A 23,389-nucleotide genomic window follows, 5' to 3' on the forward strand; every position below is an offset into this window, starting at 1 on the left:
TGATAGTGAATTATAGCCATTTTCGTTTTTCACTATTGCAAGGCTACCTGTCCCCATAGGCCAGAATTGGCAGTTTGATTATAACATCTTATAATCCTAACTGACCCAAGGAACACAGTAGAAATTCGAATTTAGTATGACTGAACTCAGAATGATAAAAGACATCTTTTAGTAAAGTTGTGTTAGAAGGTGGTTCTGACACTATTTTTCGCTTTTTGAGCATCTACTTGTTGACCTATTACTGTGGGGGAGCCTCATAAGTTGGGACTCATCCACAGTGAATGCATAATGAGAGACTGCATGGGGATTTTACTGGTGTCCCCCTGACGTGACCAGGCCGATGCGCAGCAGCTGGAGTAAAGAACTTCTGGAAAAAAAGCACGGGCCCCTGTAAATAAGGATAATACCCTAATAAGGAAAACAACTTATTTGAAAATAGGTTTGCACTGGGCAGAAGTGCTACTAATACATTAGTGCTGACAACTATATCATAGATATTCGAAACAAATAACTAATCTAGACACACATAATATACAAAAATATATTCTGTTTATTAATCTTATATATTTTTTCTCTTTTTGTTTCTTTGGTTTATAGTTAGATCAAAAATAATGTTTTAAATAACAATATATATGATCAAGCAACAATAAAATTGATCAAAGAAAAAAGGTTTTTTCACTTAATGTGTCCATGATTATGATGAGGTATAACCACACAAAAGACAATAAGAACAATAAAATAAAGAAAAAAAGAGAAAACTATTTGATGACAATAACAATAGTGTATCAGTAGATCCTGGTATGTAAAGTTGTAAATAGATGTTAATGTGCAAAATTAATTGGGAACACTGGTTGAAAGACAAAGAAGTCACCAACGCGTTTCAGTCTTGGACCTTCCTCAGGGTGAATCTACCAGTGGCATACTAACAAATCTTGTATATTGAAAACTACCATGCAAAGAATCCTGTGGGCTCTATTTTTGATATCAACTTTATCAGTTATGTTCACACTCAAGGATAAGAGACCTTAATAGTTGAGTTTTCTAATACTCAGACTTGTGGAGCAACAGTATTGTTTCTGGTAAAAATGCATTGCTGCTTTTAAACTGAACTCAGGCCTCAACAGTGAACACATGCAAGTGCAGAAAAAGCTGCTGGCCTCTAACCTGCCATGCCCTATGGTGGACTAGGGACTTCTAGGTAGTTGTAATCCCCTGCCCTATTATTTAATGGGGTCTGATAGGGTAGGTCATGCCAATCACAGGAGTACCCCATACCGTAGAGTACCCTAGTATATGGAGGTGTTTTCACTGTATTCTACAAGTGTTTCTTCCAGCATACCCCCATCCAGGAGAACATTTTCTCATGCCACCTTGTGAGAACCGATTCATATAGAACACTATAGTGTGCCCAGAGTAAAGATGTCTGAATCTTCATCCGGGGAGTTTTGTCCATGAGTTCTCCCTACAAATACTTTGCCATCATACTGAGCTGCAGCCAGCCACCCTGTGGCCTGTACAAGCTTTGTCAGTCCCTCTTCTTGGTTTAGGCTTGCAACACACTTCTGATTATAGCAGATAAACAGCTAATAATGTTTAGTAACTCAGACATGTAGGAACAATATACAACTACTTGCTGCTTGTTTTTTCATTCTTTCCACTTTCCTTACATTTACTATCACCAATATTCTTGTGATTTTTGATATTATGCTACATATATTTAATAATAGGTTGGTGTGTAATAAAAGCCTGTAGCTCAGAACTGACCATGTTGTGTGTGTGCTGACCTAGGGAAGTGGGCTGAGGGATACTCACTAGAAGCCTGCTTGATCTTTGGCATGACTAAATGCTCATCTCTTTATGGGCCCTTCCGCTGTGGTCTGGGGGATGGGTTTGATGAGCACCTCATCATTGAGAATGGCGGTTGCTGAAATGTGTCTGTGCATACTTGTACCCCATTGAAATCTGGGTGAACCTGCTCCCGCAAGTTCTGGTATTTCTTTACCTCAGAGCTTTGATATTGATGCTGCACGATTTTGCCTTCACATGCATAGCACCCGTGTGTGTGTGTGTGTGTGTGTGTGTGTGTTGTGTGTGTGTATATATATATATATATACATATATATATATATATATATGAAAACAGCAAACTCCCAACTGCTATGGTCGCAGTATTCGGCGAGCACAGACCTCAGAAGCAACTCCTTAATTTTCCATCAGATAATAGATGAGCCATATATATTACCTACTGATGGTCTCCATTAGGTAGTTATAGTTAGGACCTTGTTCCCTAGGAAAAACATTTTTATAACATGATGCCGTTTGACGAATCTTCATGACATTTTCAAAATGAATACATCACTCAAGTCAGCTGCTATGTCAAAAGTTTCAGGGCGATTTGTCAAGTGGGGACGAGAAAAAGTGGGGTCCCAAAACACTTTTTGTTACAATTTCCTATAGTGATTTTGAGCACAACTACAATCAAATTGAAGAATGGAAATACACCAAATATGGCAAAAAGCTAGCTCTTGGTCCAGAAAGAGCCCTTTTTGGGGTTTGGTGTAAATCTATTCATTTAGTTTTGGGGTTATTATTGGCAAAAGAAATATAGATATTGCTATTATTTTGTGAGTGAAAATTCAGAACCTAACTATAACATCCCTGTAACTTTTTTTGTGAATGTTTAAGGTTTATTAAATGCTAATTCCTAACTATAAGGTCCCTGTAACCTTTGTTTTTTTTAAAAGAATTTCTATGCTTTAATTAATGCACAAAACAATAGAAATTCAGCTGTTATAGTTAATGTTAAGTCAAGTAACTATTTCTTGAGTCCTACGGTAAATATAACTCGCACCCCAACTGTGCAGAGCTAAATACCCCATAAATCCCATAATTGATTACATCTTCTATGGCTCATTGATATTATCCCTACAACATTTACAATAACATTATTGATGAGAGAGCTGTGCATAGCAAGAGCAAGAATTTTAGTTACCTTAGGGCAGGAGTAACCTTTGTTTTTTTCCTGTAAAAAAATAAATAATATATATATATATATATATATATATATATATATATATATATATATATATATATATATATATATATATATATATATATACATATATATATGTGTATATATATATATATATGTCACTGACCTTGTCATGAGTGATGTAATATGTGATGTCATCAGCAGTGCATTGCAGGGGTGTGAGTTATAGTTAGCTCAGCTAACTATGACGGTTGAATTTGTCTGGTTTTGTACGAGTGAAATGTCAGCCTAAATATAACATCCCTGAAATCAGAGGTTTTTTGTGAACATCTATGGTTTTTTTAAATGTGAATTCCTAACTATAACATCCCTGAAACCTGTGTTTTTTTTAGTGAATTTTAAAGGTTTTTTAAATGCTATTCCCTAACTATAATGTCCCTGACACCTCTGTTTTTTTTCATTGAATTTCTAAGGTTATTTAAATGCTAATTTCTAACTATCCCTACATAGGTAGGACATTTACATAAATGAGCAGAAAGAATCAAGAGAAGTGCAGAAAAAGGGAAGAGAGGTACAGAAAGAGGAAGTAAGGTGCATAAGGAAGCAAGAAAAATGCAGAAAGAGGCAACAGAAGTACAGAAAGAGGAAGAAAGGTGGAGAAAGAAGAAAGAAAAGTCCAGAAAGAAGCAATAGAGATGGAGAAAGAGGCCTACTTTGACTGTACCTTTCCACAGACTCATACAAAGTAGCCTAATTACTAATCCTTCTCCCAAGATGTCTCAAACCTCACTTTTCTCTAGAAGGTTCACTATTCATCGACTACTCAGAATATCAAGCCTACCAAACGTAAAACAGTAATCTCAACCATATCACTCTGTATATCTGACCAAGTTTGTGAAGGTATGCATGCTTGTGTGTCTGCTTATCTGTAACACTGCTTTCACCTAGTGACATGTTACACAAAATAAACATACAAATACTTGAATACTTGTGTTCAAACGGCATACGCTATAAATGTGTGAACAAAAAGGTGTATGTATTTATTTCTGCTCATAATACAGGGCACATGGGTATGAATTCAATAATATTTATGAGGGGCTCTATAACACCTATATACTTAAGAAATATCTGCCTGTGCAACGGAATGACAGAGCAGAACTAAGAAGATTTGACAACCTACAAGAGAAGCAAACCGATTTTTAAGCTACCTTCTTCAGATGCACAACATATGTGAGAATACATGCGCAAGAAGACATATACCTCAGTCACAAGAGTACGCAGACCTTTAAACTTGACAGCTTGCACTTCCCATTTGAATACAGAAACAGGAGAGAGAAGAACAGAAAGAAGCAAGAGAATTGCAAAAAAAACAAGAAGGGACAGAAAGAGTAAGAGAAGATTAGAAAGAGGCAAGAGAAGTACAGAAAGAGGCAACAGAGAAGCAGAAAAGGGCAAGAGAGGTGCAGATAGAGGAAAGTGAGGTGCAGAAATAGGCAAGGGAAGTGCAGAAAGAGGCAAGAGAAGTGCAGAAAGAGGCAAGAGAGGTGCAGATAGAGGCAAGAGAGGTGCAGAAACAGGGAAGAGGGGTGCAGAAACATGTATTCAGATCTTGGCCAAATGACAATATTCCTACCCTTGTCAGCATTACGTATTATAATCCGATTATTATTCTCCAGTTTCCGGATTAGGTTCTGATATCTCTTATTGTCATTGCTATGCTTCTTACGCTCTCTGAGTTGTCTGATTGAACTTTTTGAATTGTTCAGTTATCTTTTCATTAAACACATTAATTGTATCTCACTGCATCACAGGTATAAATGTAGATTTAGGTTTAAAAGATGATGACTTTCTTCCATGTGTATCTAGTTCCTGTTTTATCACCACTAATTGAATAGATGGTCTTGAAACGGTCTCTGAATCCTTATTTTGCAATTGCTGTAGGCCCTGCATAAAATAAATATCTAAAATGTGTACATTGTCTTGATTGCTGTCATATCCCTGAGCCCTTCTAGTTGTTGTAATCACAGGCTGACTATTTGGTTTTTGAAGATGGTATTTTGTAAGCTTCAGTTTCAGGATGACCTTGTAGATGTTGATTCTAGTTAGGCTATAGCTAACAGAATGTTATGGACAGTAAGTTAGTCCTAATGCTAATAGTTGTTTCTCGGATTCATCCAATACTACACTGGACAAATTGATCACTGTTTTGCTATCTTTAAACATTCCATTTGCTTGCATTCCCACTTTCCATCTGATCGTTTCTTACCTCTTGATTCCCATGTGTTTTCTTCTCTCTCTGCATCTTTTATTTCTCCTCTGCTTGTTTTGAAGTTTTCAATTCTTCAGCTAGAGTTAACTTGTTTAATCCTGACGCGCCCATCTGATGCTCTACTTCCATCAGAATCTGATTTTTGTTTTCAAGGGCTGAACTAAGGTCCGAGGCTGATGTCATATTGGATGTTGATCCACTGATTCTCTTATCCTGTTTCACAATGTTGCGATCAGTTTGTTTTTGTTTTTTCATTGTGTCATACTTTTGTGAAAATTTACAAATATGTCCAGTTTCAAAGTCTATTTTGTCTCTTTGGAACTTATGTACTTTTCTGTTTTTAATAATGTCCTCCTGCTTACGTAGCCTGTCATCTCTTCGCGATATTTTATGATTAACTATGTTTGATCAGAATTCCCCAACTCGCTGTTAATAATACCAATTTCCTTTTGTAGCTGTTCGTGGTCTATTCCTCCATATTTAACCAAAAATTGAACTAGCCTTTTGGATGCTTCTAGATTACTTCCTAGCAATTCTTTGAGCATCAGGAGGATTAGATTTCCAAAAGTTGGTGCTAGAATAATTCGTAACCCCCTTGGTACATGTTCAAGTTTGAGATGTTTTTGCAGGGACTTCCTTTCCCACCACTTGGCCTGGTCATTTTTTGATTTGCTTTTTCTAGGGCTCTCAAACGAATTTTGACATCCACTATTCTTCCAGCACTGATATTGCTTGTCGGTCGCATCTAAATTTGGTAGGTTTTCAAAGAATAAATCTGCAGCCGCTTCTCTTTCACATATATATATCTACGTATATACACTACATGCACATACACTTACCTTAACTATAATTACCAGGCATGGGCAAGGCATGCATAGTTAAAGCATATGACTGGTAAAGATTTGCGTGGTAGTGGTAATTGATGCATGGAAAGGCTGCATGTAGTAATGCCTTTGTTGTAAAGGGTGTAAAGGTCCACCCCTTTATAGCTGTAGCCCCCTTTGATGTGGTGTTATACCACTCCCAGTAATCTTCAGTACCCACCTCAAACTGGCCAAGCTTCAAGGTCATCTGGGTCAATCAAGGAGCCCGCACTTTTGAAGGTCTTTCAGGAAGAGGATCCTTCACCATCCACGTAGGGGATATTCTTACTAGGATTCTCATCTTAAACCAAGTAAAACAACAGTGACATCAGTTGTACATCTCGAATGCATCTCATGGGAAATTCTTCAACAAACCCAGAACTGTAAGCCCAGGGCCAGTATCAACCCTTGCACAGGCACCGCGCAAACTGGCTACCAAGAACTTCCCCACCTGACCAATAATTAGACCAGAAAACAGTACCATGATGTACCAGGTATTCCTCACAGATGGTGGCTGCCACCAAGATATGGGCCAAGTCCAAGGCAGGGGTTATAACTAGTAAGGCCCCCCCTCCTAAGAGAGCTAAGGTCAGGGAGAAGAGGGGAACACAACCAAGGGATGTTTTCAAGCTCCCTCATGACCTATATTTCTTTGGTTTATGTGTACAACATCAGATCAGGGCTACACATATGATTTATACAATTTGACACTTCAGCCATATGATTTAATTGTCATATTTTTTTATTCAAAGGTACATAGAAAAGATTTTTTTCTTTTTCTTTTTTTTGTAAATACAAAACCATAAAAATATACATTCACATTTATGTGCAATATTTTTTATACAATATTATACACTCTTAAACATTTGAGGAACAAACATAATATATGGTTCCAGACCCCAACACAAATATTTATAATCAGCTAGCATCAATTCTCAAACACACTCAATCGCAACCAAAACTCATGCACACATCATCCAATATCAACCACTCTTCATATCTGGATCATGGGGAGACCTAGAACTAATTGGACGGTCTCCACAGCCCTTTTGGTGATCTAAATTCAACAGGGTTTATCAGAAGGTCGACGCGTGTTTCGGTGGTTTGGAAACAAACGATGGACCACCTTCCTCAGGACCGTGCCAAATAAGCTGACAACCAGACAAGGGGTGCAATGAGTGGTTTTTGTTGCACCTGCTAATGGAAAGAGGTCGCGGTTGATGATTTTCAACCACTAGTTATTTCTCCAGACTCAATCCTATATGTTCTTAATGAATACTCCATATATTTGATTTCTGTACTTTATGAGAGATCTTCGTCGACGATGTGCGATCCGCAGATTAATTGCTCCGTGGTTTTATTTCAAATATGCGGAGGGTAGTTACCATCAAAATAAGACCAGATTTGCCTTATTTGGATAAATATTTGCCAGATATCTTGGGAGAAGAAAGCTGGAAGTACACAAAATCAGAGTGAATGACTAGGTGAAAAGCAACTTTTGTTTAAAAAGTAGAACCCTCACTCATAAACATAGTTGATGACATGCTTCATCATAGGGTTCCACCAAGGAGACCGAGTGTCTCCTAGGTGTGCTGCCACGCCTGACTTACAGCGGAACTGGTAAGGGATGTGTGGGATAGTGCTCAAGGGATAAGTGAATTAAAATGATGGCGCAGTGAACTCCAAGACAATTTTAAAGTTGCTTTTCACCTAGTCATTCACTCTGATTTTGTGCCCTTCCAGCTTTCTTCTCCTAAGATATCTGGCAAATGTTGTTCTTTAGAACTAATTGGGGAATAGGAGTGTCCTTTATCTCTACCTCTCTTGTTGAATATAAATATAGTTACCATGATCGTCAGTGGCTTCGTATCTTCTCTTTCACTATTACCGGCGCATTCGTAAAATGATGACAATTAAATCATATGGCTAGAGTGTCAAATTGTATAAATCATGGGGGCAGATTTATGATGCCCTTGCGCCTCTTTGCGCCGCAACTGCGTCACTTTATTTGACGCAACGGTGGCGCAAGGAGATGCGTCACGTTGTGAAGCCCTGCGCCATAAGGAGGCGTTCCTGCGCAGGGGGGGAGTTCCTGCTCAGGAACGCCTCCTGAAAGTGGCTGAGTGAAATCTATGAGATGTCACTCAGTCACTTTCAGGCCAATGCTGCGTCAAAACCCTGCGCCTGCTTGAAGCAGGCGTAGGTCTTGACGCAGCATTGTGAAGATGGGGCGCCCCCGAGCCTTGCTGGAGCTGCGTCGCGCTTGCGACGCAACTCCAGCAATGCGCCACCTTTCCGGCACACGCATCTGTGCCGTTTTTGCACCATGGTGCGCCGCATTGTAAATGCGGCGCACCATGGGTGGCGTAGCTGTGGCGCACTGTGGCGCATGTTAACTGGCGCATCCCTCGGGATGCGCCAGTTAACATAAATCTGCCCCCATATGTTTAGCCCTTATCTGATGTTGTACACATAAACCAAAGAAATATAGGTCATGAGGGAGCTTGTTACACCAAGGCAGGGGCAGGGCGGGTTACACAGAGCTCGCTGAACTCTGGTTTATCACAGACCGCCACCACCTCAAGCCAGTGTCTCTCACGTGCATCTCAGTGGTTGCAATGTTCACTTCAGCCACGCCCTCATGCAGTACCCATGAAGGTATCTGTTGGAATGCACCCCACATGCTCTTCTCCTTTTTAATAACAATACAGTTTATAAAGCGCCTACTTACCTCACACGAGGTGTCCCGGCGCTGGAAGCGGGGCTCGGTACCCTATATACCAGTTTATTCTTGTGTCTCAGAACCACAAGGTTCATCTGTCTTGAGGGAGCTCCCGCCGGTAGCGCCTTGACTTGACTGATTGATGCTGGCGGAGCTGGGGCTTCTATTAGTTGTCAAGAGGGGTCCCCTGGTGGTCTGGATCGGCCCCGGGTGAGGGTGCGCGTGCTTTTAATGCCCACTCAAGGGATAAGGAAGGTTTGGAAACTAAACAAAGGTTCTTCTTTCCAATAAACATGAGCTCGTGGTGATGTACAGATTCCGCCTGGGCCGCGGTTTCCTTACAGTCACTTCCCAGCCCTCTCCCAGCACATACTGGCCACAGCTGCGAGGTGTGACCTTGAGCTTCACGTATCCCGGCCCCTGGCATCCACAAGAGACAACAGCCATCCACAGCAGCCCACCCGTGACCCCCAGCAGCCCAGGGGCAGCAGCCTCGATGCACGGTCTGCTGTTTGCCATAAGACCCCGCCCTCTCGCCATTCACAAGCGCCTTGAGGCCCCTTGGTGAGGACAGTGCGTTTCTGGTGGAGTGCCGGGTCACTGGGCTCCTGTGCGGTATGCATTCCACATCAGCGCCGCCGCTCTCTCACTGCACCCCCCCCCCCCCCCCCCCCCGAGTACCACAAATCGCCAATAAACTGACCCTCAGTGCTTCATCACGTAGCAATGCTTGTCCGCTGGTCAAAAGAGGACCTACATCATACGTTTACATCTTTACATCACTTCCTTGGTATGTCTGTCAAACTTCCAGTCGAATCTCGAAAGTTTTATACTGATCCTGTCATACGCTCTTTGTACATGAATTAAACTATTCGTGTAGAGCGCCCTGGTGACCTTGGAACAAACAGGCGCTATATAAAATCTATGCATAAATGAAAGGACGCCCACGTGCTCGCCTGATAGCACAGAAGGCTGTTAATGTCATCATGGGCCATGTGTGAGGAGATGAACGAAGGTCAGAACGTAGAGACCCAGTTAGTCGATTAATCTTATTTTACTGGCCTAAACGCCTCGGCACATATCTGCCAATAGAAGCTTAAAGTTATGAACACATTGCAAATATATACTTAACGTTAAAGGCAATTTTGTATTGCACCAATGGGAGGGATCGTGTTAGATTCACATCTCTCCAGTGGTGTAATAAAATAACTGCCTTTACAATTGGCTTAAATCTAATATTCGGACTATAGTACAATTAAGCCAGCGCAGCGCCCATTCTGTGCAGGGTTCTAGCAGACGGTTCAATATCGCATTAATTTCACTGTCTAATAAAGAAAGTTATTCACCCTAAGTTGTGGAATAATTCTAGTATTTCACTGTCAGCGTATGTAATGAGTTTAACATAACAAAATAATACATTTAGCTCTTGTTCCCCTCCAGCACGTGGACGGGGAAGGGATGTATATTGGGACCATTAGTGTATTGACATCAAAGAAGGACTCTCATACCCCGCTTCAATGCCCCGGCCCCTCTGTGATCTCTTTGAAGCGGGCGGTGCCGAAGAGGTGTGAAAAGTGGGCGGGGCGGGGCCGGTGCCTGGACTCCGCTCTGACCCAGACTTGAAAGCGGTGGCATCTTCAGGTGCATCAAACACTGGCATTGCCCACCCGGCACCCTTTGAATCATTCCTGGAATACACGGGCCCGTGGCCCCTTCCCGTGAGCCTCTGCTCCCGGGGCAGCTATAACCGGGGGCCGAGGTGGGCCTCTCAGAACAGAGTCCGGAGCTGACAGGAGGATGGAGAGAGACCCCGAGCTGGAGCTGGTGATCTGTGAGGTGCTGTCTCTGGAGAATGACTACCCTCGAGCCCACCCCTCCAAGAGGGCCCGGGAGACCCCCCAGCCGCAGACTGAGCCCCCAGCAGCCCTGACAGGTGAGTGTCTGGACTGGTCCTGGCCCAGCACCCTGCCCCGGGCTGGATCATTAGTGTCTGTTATTGTTTATAATTGATGAGGAGTGTTTCTAACAGCCCTTCTGTCTCCACCCTGCAGGAGCATCTCATGAGCGGGAGGATGGGGGTGCCCTCAAGAGGGCCAGGCCCGCTGTGCCCTCGGAAGAACCCTCGATGGCTCCTGGCGGTGCCCTCAAGAGGGCCAGGCCTGCTGTGCCAACGGAAGAGCCCTGGATGTCTGCTGGCGGTGCCCTTAAGAGTGCCAGGCCCGCTGTGCCCGCAGAAGAGCCCTGGGTGGTTCCTGGCGGTGCCCTCAAGAGGGCCAGGCCTGCTGTGCCCTCAGAGCCCTGGATGTCTGCTGGCGGTGCCCTTAAGAGGGCCAGGCCTGCTGTGCCCTCGGAAGAGCCCTGGATGGCTCCTGGCGGTGCCCTCAAGAGGGCCAGGCCCGCTGTGCCCGCAGAGCCCGGGATGGCTCCTGGCGGTGCCCTCAAGAGGGCCAGGCCTGCTGCGCCCTCGGAAGAGCCCTGGATGGCTCCTGGCGGGGCCCTCAAGATGACCGGGCCCCCCCTTCCCTCTCCAGAGCCCTCCCTGCCCTCTCCTGAGCCCCCTCTGCCATCTCCTGAGCCCTCTCCTGAGCCCTTTCTACCCTCCTCTGGAGAGGGCTGCAGGAGGAGGACCAGCTTCAGCACAGACCAGCTCGCCCTCCTGAGGGCAGCTTTTCACCTCAACCCCTACCCCGACTTCAGCAGCCGGACACACATCTCCGAGGTGACCGGGGTCCCCGAATCTAGGGTCCAGGTGAGTGGGGCGCGCAGGCCCCGGGGTCGGGGCTCATCTCCTGTGTACTATATTTAACATCTCTCTCGTTATCTCTACTTGTAATGGCTCTGCTCCCCCTAAACGTCTTTCCCTCCAGTTATGTAACTGCGACCCCCCCCCCCCCCCCCAACGCTATCTGTTCTTTCTGATATGTGGCATGCTTCGTCTCTGTGTGTCTCTCTCTCGCTCTCTCTCCCCGTTTCCTCTCTTCGAGCTCTTTTCGGAAAAAATCTAACTTTTTATACCAGAGAAGGTTGTTCCATTGTTTCTCTGTCCCCTGCCTCTCTGAGGTATTTAAAAGTGAGTTTAATTCTGCACAGAACCAGAATGGACAGAAAGAGACAGGCCCTGGTGGAGAAGGGCGAGGGGAGTTGGGGCAGAGGATAAAGAGGCAGCAGAGGAGGGTCCAAGGCCGAGGGGTGCAGAGGTTCGGGGGGGGGGGGGGTGTTCTAGAGTCTGTTGTTCTCTTTAAATGCTCCTGTCTGTCCCCTCCTCACCCTCTGTTCTCTGCTTTCCCTTTCACACAGGTCTGGTTCCAGAACCGCAGAGCGCGGCACTTACGCAAACCCGGAAAACCATCTGTGAGCCAAGAGCAGCGGCGGCGGCAGCACCGGCAACTGGACCAGAACCCGGAGCAGCACCAGAACCAGGACACATACCACGACCAGCACCAGCACCAGAACCTTTACCATCACCAGCAACAGGCCTCATCTTATCCAGCCCACGCCAGCGGAAGGCAGACACCGGACCTCCGGACACCAGGCATCCCCCCTGACTCTGAGGACTGGTCCTTCACCTGTCCCCCCTCAAGCCTCCCTCCCTCAGCCTCCCGGGTACCCTGGGCCAGGAGACGCCCCCGCGCCTCTGCTCCGGAACCTGCAGGAGGACTTCCGGTGTGATCTGGACTTCCTGGACGGATGGTCCATTGAGCCCCAGTGGCCTCCAGTCTTCACCTTCGGCTCCTCCCGGCATGCACTGGGGCTCAGTGACCAGCTGAGCTGCGGGCCCTGAGGTCCTGGGAGTTCATGGAACCAGGAGGTTATTTAATAAAATTCCAGCAGGGTGCACTTGGCATGCATTGTATTGCAGCATTTCTGTAGCGCCTATTACCCCTGTGTGGGACGCTGAAGCGCTTGGACACACGTTTCTCCACGGAAGAGCATTACTGCAGTCCTCAAAAGATATCGGGACTGGGGTGCCGTGGGAACCGTGGGAAACTTCAACAATGAAGTAATTATATTATTGCAGCATAGGTTTTTTCTGCATTAACGGTCGTTATTCACTTGCACTATTAAATGGTGAACTGAATTCTCAGAAGTTCGCATTTTCAGATCTAATGCTTACCACGTGGGCTGTAGATATGTTTACAAATATACAATAAAAATATAAACAACTGCACTGCTTATCCTCGTGTCTTTACATTTGGTTAGAATCCCTTCACCCTTGTGTTTGGACAATGTTATCAATGCAAGTCATGACTTGTGAAAATCGAGAAGTGAAGGCCAGTAAAAGAGCCTCAGAGTATTTCATTATATTGTCTAATGCAAACATGAACGTATGGAAGGGCCGACGAATGGATGAATGGGGGAATGAACGAGTGGAGGTATAGGTGGATGGGTGGGTGGAGAGGGAAGCAGGGTGGAGGCGGTATGGAAGGAAACACGGATCCATTGGTGCGTATGCATGGATGAAGAAGTTCACACACCTATGCAGACATTATGGATTCAAATATAATTGTAAAATAAATCTCAATTCGTTAATTTGGATTGTACCTTTTAATCAACACCTCAACAACTGCACTTAGGAACTCGTTCCTATGACGTGCTTTTCGTTATGTTTTAATGGTAGGTCTTTTTTATGAAAGGAAATACAAAATGAACAAAATCACTCATTCGAATAGAAATATACATAGACAGATGTATATATATTTATACCAATGCAAGTCACGATTTAAATATATATACAGGGATCTTTTTCTATACTTGCTCACTCAATACAGTATATACCCTTATCCACATGAAATACCATCAGTTTACACGATTCTTGGGCCATCACGATTCGATCTCATAGGAGAATGTTGTAATGAAATGAAGGTCCAACTTCCAGGGTAGCTTAAGCAGTATTTATCATGATGGTAAAATCAAGAGTAGAAGTACAGAGGGCCTCATTTATGAAAAGTGACGCATTGCTGCGTGAAAACAGCGATGCGTCACTTTTCACTGCGCACTCCTTGCGACACCAATGATGCGTCATATTTAATGTATGACGCAGCATGTCGCAAGGACTTACAGATACGTCAGTATTTCGGACGCATCTGTAAGCGCAAAAGTGACGCATTGCTGGAGTGTGTCACAAAAGTGACGCAACTCCAGCAATGCGTCCTTTCACATGGGGAAAGCCCCATGTGAAAGTGCTTGCGTCAGTCTTACGCCTGCTGTGAGGCAGGCGCAAGATTTTGACGCAACAGCATCCTAACAGTGACGCAGTGAAATCTCATAGATTTCACTGCGTCACTATTACGAGGCTTTTTGCGGGGGAACGCCCCCTCTGCATACATTATACCTGACGCAGGTATAATGTGGCGCAGGGGTTTAAAAAGTGACGCATCTACCTAGATGCGTCACTTTTTAAATATGATTGAGAAAAGGGGGTGGTGATGAACAGAGGGTCTGAATTAAGCAGACCACTCTTACCCAGTCCAAAGATCAGGGCTTGATCCATCACCGTTTTTTAGCTCACTGCACCATCCCAGCTCAGAACTTGGCTATATGCAAGAGCGGTGATGGATCAAGCCCTGATCTTTGAACTGGGTAAGAGTGGTCTGCTTAATTCAGACACTCTGTTCATCACCACCCCCTTTTTTGAATCACTTTTTAAATATGGCGCAACAAGGCGCATTTTGTACGCCGCTGGTGCGTCACAAAAAGTGACGCACCGGCGGTGCAAAACTGACGCAAGGGCTCATAAATAAGGGCCAGAGAGCCCCACCAGGGGCAGGATTCCTGCGTCTCAGCCCATACACCAACGGCCAACTCACCCATCCAACATTCCACAGCATCACCACGCACCAACATTCCACACAACACTCAAACTGGCTGAGCAGCAGGTATAACACATCTCCCTTCTTTACAGTGAACAAGAACACAATGCAATGGTCCAATGAAAAGTACACTTCTGTGAAAGGTACATGCATAGAAATAACATGAGGATTGATTGCACAGACCTGAGGATCACCTGAGGGCATACACGTTAAGATCGACAGCAAATAAAGCACAGTACAATGGCCAAGCAAGTTAACATCAAAATGCAAAGAAAGCACAGAAGAATTTAACAATTGACTTGAATGGTAACATAAGATATGAAATGATGGAAAATGACAATGCCCATCCATGTACTCTCATTAATGAAAACAACGAACAGGGCACGTAAGGAAACAGTCTTTAAGAAAGCAAAAAGACTACACTTATCCACAGCTTTTCCCTTTCCACACAAAACCACACAAACCCACATTCTACAACACTACACATAACCAATCCAGCTCATTATGCCACAAACATACCGGTTGGCCAGACTGAAATGAACGTGAACACACAGGGAACCAAACCCCAACGGTACAGTAGAGATCACACCACACATAAACAAAAACACTAACGTGAGACAATACCACAACCACACAAGAGTGGAAGGAATGCATGAAAAAGCATGCAAGCACCTCTCAACTATAACGCCAAATCAAGTGGATGTTACCTAAAGTCAACCACATAAAGGTGGTTGATGCCAGTGACTCCTACCCAGACATGTCAAACACCACACCAAAAGGGTGATTTACCTGGATCAACCCACACCCACAAAAATAGTGGTAGAACAGAGAGACTTAGCACCTAAAGCCTTCTCACACATACACCACCAACAGTGAGGGATTCACTTACATCCCCACACAACCACACCATGGTGGTAACCAAGAGTGATTTAGCACCTAAAAGTCAACTTACACACCATACCAACAAGGTGATCTGTCTAAATCATCCCACACCCACAAAAAATAGTGGTAGATCAAAGAGGCTTAGCACCTAAAATCCTTCTCACATATACACCACCAACAGTGAGGGAGTCACTTACATCCACACACATGGCGGTAACCCAGAAAGACATAACACCAAAAGTCAACTCAAACACCATACCAACAGAGTGATCTGCCTAAATCAACCCACACCCACAAAAATAGTATAGTGATAGACCAGCGAGACTTAGCACCTAAAAACCTTCTCACACACACACCACCAACAGTGAGGGAGTCACTTACATCCACACACAACCACACTATGGTGGTAACCCAGAGAGACGTAACACCAAAAGTCAAGTCAAACACACAGACGTACTAAAGAACAAACACTCTGACTACCAATTTCCCAAACACCTCCCAAAAGTGGGTAAAACCAAAATGTGTCCTAATCGATGCACTCAACAGGAAACACATGATAAGAACCTAAAAACATACTCATAAGCATTCAGTAAAACAAACCTTCCATGAAGTTAACAATTTTATCGGACAACCGAATTAAACATTTTACCACTTGTTGATGTGAAACAGCCCTCCATCCATAAAGTTTACGATTCCTCTTTTGATCCTGTACAGTGTACAGAAAGCTCCAAACACATCAAAGAGAGGAAAACTGTACCAAAATTTGGCTAAAAGAGTCAAGTCAAACCACTTTATTCGGCTAACCAAAGCCATAAAAGTACACCACAAAGAACAATACATAAAAAATCTGGTTAAAAAATATATTTTTACATTCAGGGTTTTTTTAAATATACTGCATACAAGCAATAAAATAATACCAATAAAAACATATAACTTATAATTCAATTAATCATACATTAAAAGCAATTATGTCTATGTATAAAATCAATCTGCACTTTAAAATATTTAGCCCAGTTTCTTCCTATGTCTGACTGCCGCCACCAAGAAGTTCGCAACATTAAAAATCTCCCATGGATTGTTTAACAACTGCAGATATAGCAGGGGATGGCTGACTTGTACAAATCCCTTCCCCTTAAGAATGGGTCTTAAAAACGTTCTCCTCATAGGGCTAAAGTGTTCACAAAACATTGTAAAGTGCATGGTGTCCTGCAAAGAAAAATTATCACATGTACAGGGACAAAGGGCCCGATGTAGGTAGGCCGTTACCGATCGGTAACGGCCGAAAATACCGATTTTGGGCCCTTACCGATCGGTATACAGCCATCGAGATGTAGGGCAAAGAAAATCGTCCAAATCGGTACAAATACCGAATCGGAATGACTACCGAATCGAAAATAATCCGATTCGGAAATACCCCGAATCGGAAATATAACGATTCGGTAACATACCGATTCGGATAAAAATACCGATTCGGTCCATGTACAGAATCGGTAGTGACACCGAATCGGAAAAAATCCGATTCGGTCCATGTACCGAATCGGTAGTGACACCGATTCGGAAGAAATCCGATTCGGTCCATGTATCGAATCGGTAGAGACAGCGATTCGGAAAAAAGCCGATTCGGATAACCTACCTAATCGGTAGAATCACCGAATCGGAAAATCCCCGATTCGGACAGATAGGGAGATGTAGGGAAGCACAGAAATACCGATTTGGGCTCAAAATCGGTATTTCTAAATCGGTATTTACCATGGATTACAATCAGGTGGTAACCAACTCCAACCCATAAAAATAGACCCAAAATGCATTGCAACTTGCAGGATGGCTGCTTTTTATGTCATTGCAAGGCGGCTACGGCTACAGCAGGAAGGACAGAGGGAATGGCAAAGAGAGGAACAGGTCTACAGACAGAGGATCACCCTGTTCATGCTCACAGAGGCAGAGATCCTACAGAGATACAGGCTGGACTCAGACACCATTCTGGAGCTCATCAGGGACCTCAAACCACTGTTGGACCACCCCACCCCAAGGGCACACACCATCCCAGCGCACGTCCAGGTGCTATGCAGCCTACACCTGCTTGCGTCTGGCAGCTATCAAAGTGGAGTTGCAGCGATAGGAGGGGTGACCCAGAGCAGCCTGTCAAGGTTCTTCCACACATTCCTTGACGCCATGATACACAGGATGGACCAATACATCTCTTTCCCTGCAACCCACGCAGAACTGGTACAAACTAAAGCTGACTTCTACCAGATGGCACAATTTCCCCAAATCATTGGCTGCATAGATGGCACGCACATTCCGATTTGCCCCCCAGCTGACACAGAATACATATACCGCAATCGGAAGTCTACGCACACCATCAATGTTCAGGTGATCTGCAATGCGAAGTGCACCATCACAGACCTGGTAGCAAAATTCCCAGGGAGTACCCACGACTCCTACATTTTTCAACAGAGCGGCATCTATGCACGGCTGATGGCTGGCGAATTTGGTGAAGGATACCTCCTAGGTGAGACACATCATCAGACCCCCATAACACAAAGTAGCTAAGTGTAATGGCCGGATTTTCTGTTTAGATGGGATCAGCCCCCAGGGGCCCCTGTGACCCAGCCAAAACGTACTCACCTTCCCTTCTTAGATCGTATTCACAATGAGTAGATATACAGATAAATATACAGGTTGCACCTAAGAATGGGGAATAACAATATACATATACAGATTTTCTACAATATCTTATTCACATCAGTTGGCCTCGCGGTCACCCCGACCCAGACCGTTCTACCCTAGGGCAGATCTGACACACAATCCGGTGTGTCTACACACGGGCCTGCAGAACCCAATGCTCCCTTTTCCCAATTGTTCGCGATCCTGCGAAACTACGCGTCAGTGTCCTTCCTGACGTTCTCACTTATTCAAGCCAGAATCTGGTGGATTTACACGTCGGTATCCTCCCCGACGCTCTCATTAACGCCGCATATCAACGACGACCACATTCCTATGAACCATTATTGGGATGATATTTCGGCAATCTACTTGGGACAAACCTAAAATAATAACTTTGAATATGGGTCCAGATTGTATAGTGTACTTCTTGCTCTTGGCATCAAAGGTCCACTCACTCCCTCTTTATTCGATTACCATTTACCTGATCGGGATTTCTCATCCGTTCACCTAAATAGCGTTCGACTAGGAATGTTGTTTACCAAGATTGAACATAAGCACCAGGTACACGATAATTCTATATGAATTAGGATATTTATTAACAATAGACATAAATCACATTACTATGCAGCATTACATTTGCAAAGGGAATAAAAGATAAAGATTAGAGTGCACATACTACAGGAATTGGTCGGACATCACCTGGTTACTGGGAAATCGGGACTCGGCAGTCATCTAGGCTCCTGTCTCGTCTCTGGGTCCTGGCTCGCCTTGCAGTCACCCTCAGCCGTCACAAGTACACGTCTGCACCGCTAGGCTCAACCTCGTCTGCTCTCCCTCAGGACCTCGGAACCTTGCTGTTTATTAACTACCGTCTCTCTCTCTCTGTATTAGTGCGCTCCGCGCCACTTCTCGTTCAGTCTATCTCAGAGAGTTTCGGTCTTAAATCTTTCTCCGACTTCAAAGATGGCGACTTGTCCACCATGAAAATGAATAATGGCAGAGATGCTAACGGCTAGATGCCGCCTACGAACTAACTGACAAAAAGACTAACACCTTCGCTAATATCAAAGCCCGTTCCTTCATGGAAATTCACGGCCAGTAACCTGCCGCCCACCAAATTCTTGTACCTCCCCGTACCAAGGACACTTTCCCAGCCGGCCGGCCTGAAGTTGTGTCTTCGGAGTGGAGAAAAATACATTCCTTCGATAAGGGTCAGCCTGAACCGGTTCTCTCCAAGCGAACAACAGCTTAAAACTAAAACATTACTCTTGACCTAGAAAGCCTTCTCGAGCTACCGGGCAGAAAGCAAAATGGAGTCTGTCTCGTTTAAGGCCTACGGAGCCCATAATATGCATAGCTCCATGAAAAACAGATCGGCATGTTAGCAAATGAGTGAATCATGACTAATACTTATATATCTAACCCCTCACTTAAATTCATAAGCCTTACTCTAAGGGAAGTAACACGCAAATGCCTTTATATATATATGACAGGGTCCCTGTCTATCGGCCTAATCCCTATGCTATGGGGGTGATAGGCTGGAGTCACTCTCCATCATTCTCCTTCTCCAGAGAGCTAGCAAAAAGACAGCCATAACATTACACCCCTTGACTCCAGTCTATTATCCACAAACTAAATGGAACTAACGTCAGTAGACGAATAATATGAAACAAAACTAACTGATCTACGAGCCTTAGTAAGTCTAAAAAATTGTAGTAGGGAAGGGATACACTGAATAAAGCAACAAATTGCTATAAGGATACAAACAGCAACAATAACCCCTCCCAAAATTTGTCGTAAAAAATGCATGTCAGGGAGCCAGTTAAAAAGCCAGTCAAAGAAACCCTGATCTATATGTTCTCTAATTTCTGCAGTCAAGTCGTGGAGTTTATTAATATGGGATTGGATATCTTTAGAATGGTCAGATAAATTAAAACAGCATAGACCTTCAAATTCAGAGCACTCGTGCCCATGTTTCAACAACAAATAATCGATTGCAGCACGGTTTTGCAAAATAGCTCTACGTTCACCTTGGGAATCTAATAATAAATCAGATAAAACAGCAGACGTTTGGTTGATTGACTTCACCATCCAGCAGGCCATTTTGCCGATTGTTTTGGCATTATAAACGGCCAATGCCGGAACACCAATAATAGAAAAAGCTAAACCAAGATATTCAGATCTAGAAAAAAGATGAACAGAGGAATCACAATCTTCATGTAATGACATAGAGTCTCGAACAATACGAGAATGGGAAGGAGGACGTGAAGAAAACATTAGCAAACTTAATCTAGTGATGGCACATGGGCCACCAGAAATATTCGCAGGAATATAGGGCCAAGATGAATTCCCGCAGGAAAAGAGCCATCCAGCTGGTAATAACATTGAACGATAATGGCTAGTGGCTACAACTAAACTTTTACAGGTCATATTGTTTTTCACTGAAAGACATGAATTAGGAAGTCTCTTTGAACATAGCAAACGTTGATGAAATGAAAAAGTAGTAGCGGCTTGGAGTTTCAACCGCAGACACTCAGAAATGGCCTTAGGATTACAGGTCATCATAAAACAAAGATCACCAGGGGTAATATTAAAAGTAGTAATTCTGGAATTAATAGGGACATCCAGGTCTGGAAGAAGAGTACATGAGGGACAAAATTCATGGGCCGCGAAATCGCCCAGAATAACATTAGGTCGGGCATTGGATACGTTAAACACATAGTGCAAAGTTTCAGTAGATGCAGGGACAGCAACCAAACAGGTCGCTAAAATGTCAGTGACGGACTTCATGGGGGTAAGGCAAAAATGCGGAGAGTTCGTCACTCGCTTCGCGAGTGTGATCCAAAAATTTGAAGATTTCTGCCACGCAGACCGCGCGGCTCTCATTATCCCATCACTCGGCGTCGGTAGATCCTCTCCTCTCCCGGCGTAGCAAGCCAAAAGGAGTCCAACGCCGACACATCCTGCAGCAGCAGTCCAAAGAATGATCTGAAAGAATACAAACACAGGCCTTAATCATTCTCGTAAGTAACATTTATCAGCTGGGACAGCTTCCCAGCCATCTTTCCCTGGCTTCATCACCAAAACGGTGTTGTCATGACCGGTCGCAATAATATCAGCCTGTTCAGGAGGATTTTTAGGCGATTGCACCCATATTTTAGCTCCAGGAAGATCAGACGATCCGAAGCCTTTTTGTCCTCGCACAGTTAGCAACGTTGGGGCAGAGCCATTTTTGATCTCACCACTGAAGACAGGCATAATCAGTAACTGAGCAACACGGTCAGACTTTTTGATCAGTAGATCAGTCTCACTGCTATTAAGCAAGAGAACCTTAATCTCTCCCTGATAATCACTGTCAATCACTCCTCCGAGTACTTGTACACCTTTCAGGGCCAGGCCAGATCTAGGGGCAATTAATCCAAAACTACCGGCAGGTATAGAGACACCAATGCCAGTTTCAACAATGATTCGATCTTTTCCTGGGAAGTGTGCATCATTTAATGCATGCAGGTCGAGGCCTGTGGAGCCTGGGGTTGCTCTACATGGAGCCAAAGCACCGGGGGTAATTTCCCAATATGTGACAGTGGTCGCAACAGAATTAGGTTTTACATCAACATGTGGAGGAAACAAACGCATCAAAGGAGATTCAGCATGTAACAAAGGACGATTATTTAAAATCAGTAAGGCTTGAAGTAGGACATCTCTCCACTGGCTGTAACGGTCATCAGTCAACTTGCGCAACTGTTCTTTCAACAAGCCATTCATTCTCTCAATCAATCCTGAAGCTTGTGGATAATATGGAATATGAAACACCCAGTCTATATTATTCTCTATACAGAATTCCTGCACCAATCTTCCACGAAAAAAGTGGGATGCATTGTCTGATTGAATTTGGAATGGGACACCATAATACAAAATAATTAGCTCCAGGGTTTTAATTGTATTCACTTGGGTAGCATTCTTGCAAGGGAAAGCGACCAAAAGGCCACTATAAGTATCAACCACTGTACAAATGTATTGACAATTTCTGCTCATAGGGAGCGGACCAATATAATCAATCTGCCAAATTTGGGCGGGCAATTTACCTCGATGTAAGTGGCCTCGAACAATTTGAGGCACCTTTTTCTGTCTAGAATGCTGGCAAATGGGACAATGTAGAATGGCATCTTTAATTAAAGAAAAGGGAATATGAATTCCTCTATCAGCAGCCCACCTGTTAGTGGCTTTCTCTCCAAAATGTCCTGCTTTCTGATGGGCCCATTTCGCCAATCCCGCCAAATCAGAATCTTGCATGTCAACCACTGCCTCAGAAATTTTAGACTGTTCATCTGCAATGTTATGGAAAAATTTGTCAAGGGAGTCGATCGGAGTATGAGCATCCACGTGAAAGATTGTTACAGTACTCTGCGGAAGCAATTCCCAAATATCTTGCCACAACTCTTTACCCCACAACTCCTTAGAATGCAATTCCCAATTATGCGAATGCCATGTCGGCAGCCACACCGCTAGTCCATTTGCAGTGGACCAAGAATCAGTGAAAATGTGACATGTACCTGGTAATTCCTGTTTCAAAACTTGGTAAACCGCATAAAGTTCAGCATATTGACTACTTTTACCGTCTCCAGTTGTACTTAACAATTTCTGTGTAATCGGGTTATAGGAGACAGCTTTCCAATGTCTTTTGTCACCAATGAACTTCGCAGAACCATCCGTAAACCACACATGTTTTCTATCCTCCGCGGACAGATCATCAAATGATTTACCCCACTTCACGGGAGACTCCTGCACTACGGGAACCGAACACTCACTTTCAGCCTCATTGGAGGGCGCCTGCGCCACTCGCTCATGTAAAACCGCCACACCTTTCGGACCCACACGTGCCCTGTCCTGAATGTACCATTTCCATTTAATCACACTAGCCTCCTGAGCATGTCCAATTCGATGGGACTTCGGTGAACTCAAAACCCACTGCATAATGGGAATTTCAGGCCTCAAAATCACAACATGGCCTAAAGTCAATTGCTCGGTATCCACCAGAGCCCAGTAACAAGCAAGCAGCTGTTTTTCAAAAGGTAAGTAACGCTCACCAGCCTCTGGTAACTTTTTGGTCCAAAAACCTAATGGCACTTTTTGTCTGCCCTGCTTTTGCCACAAACTCCAATTGGCATACAGACCTTCCACGGA

The 23,389-nt window shown here is 44.0% G+C and overlaps 1 protein-coding gene across 1 annotated transcript in view; it reads right to left on the minus strand.

Moving 5' to 3' along the window:
* The window catches only part of LOC147678387 (lysophosphatidic acid receptor 6-like), a 178,924-nt gene that overhangs the window by 18,736 nt on the left and 136,799 nt on the right, over positions 1–23,389 (minus strand). Inside the window, exon 5 of the transcript XR_015302581.1 lies at positions 6,306–6,425. The gene's annotated coding sequence lies outside the window, so the exon portion shown is untranslated. The remainder of the gene's footprint in view (positions 1–6,305; positions 6,426–23,389) is intronic.

Source organism: Lissotriton vulgaris, chromosome 12, assembly GCF_964263255.1.
Source record: "Lissotriton vulgaris chromosome 12, aLisVul1.2, whole genome shotgun sequence".
Classification (NCBI taxonomy): domain Eukaryota; kingdom Metazoa; phylum Chordata; class Amphibia; order Caudata; family Salamandridae; genus Lissotriton; species Lissotriton vulgaris.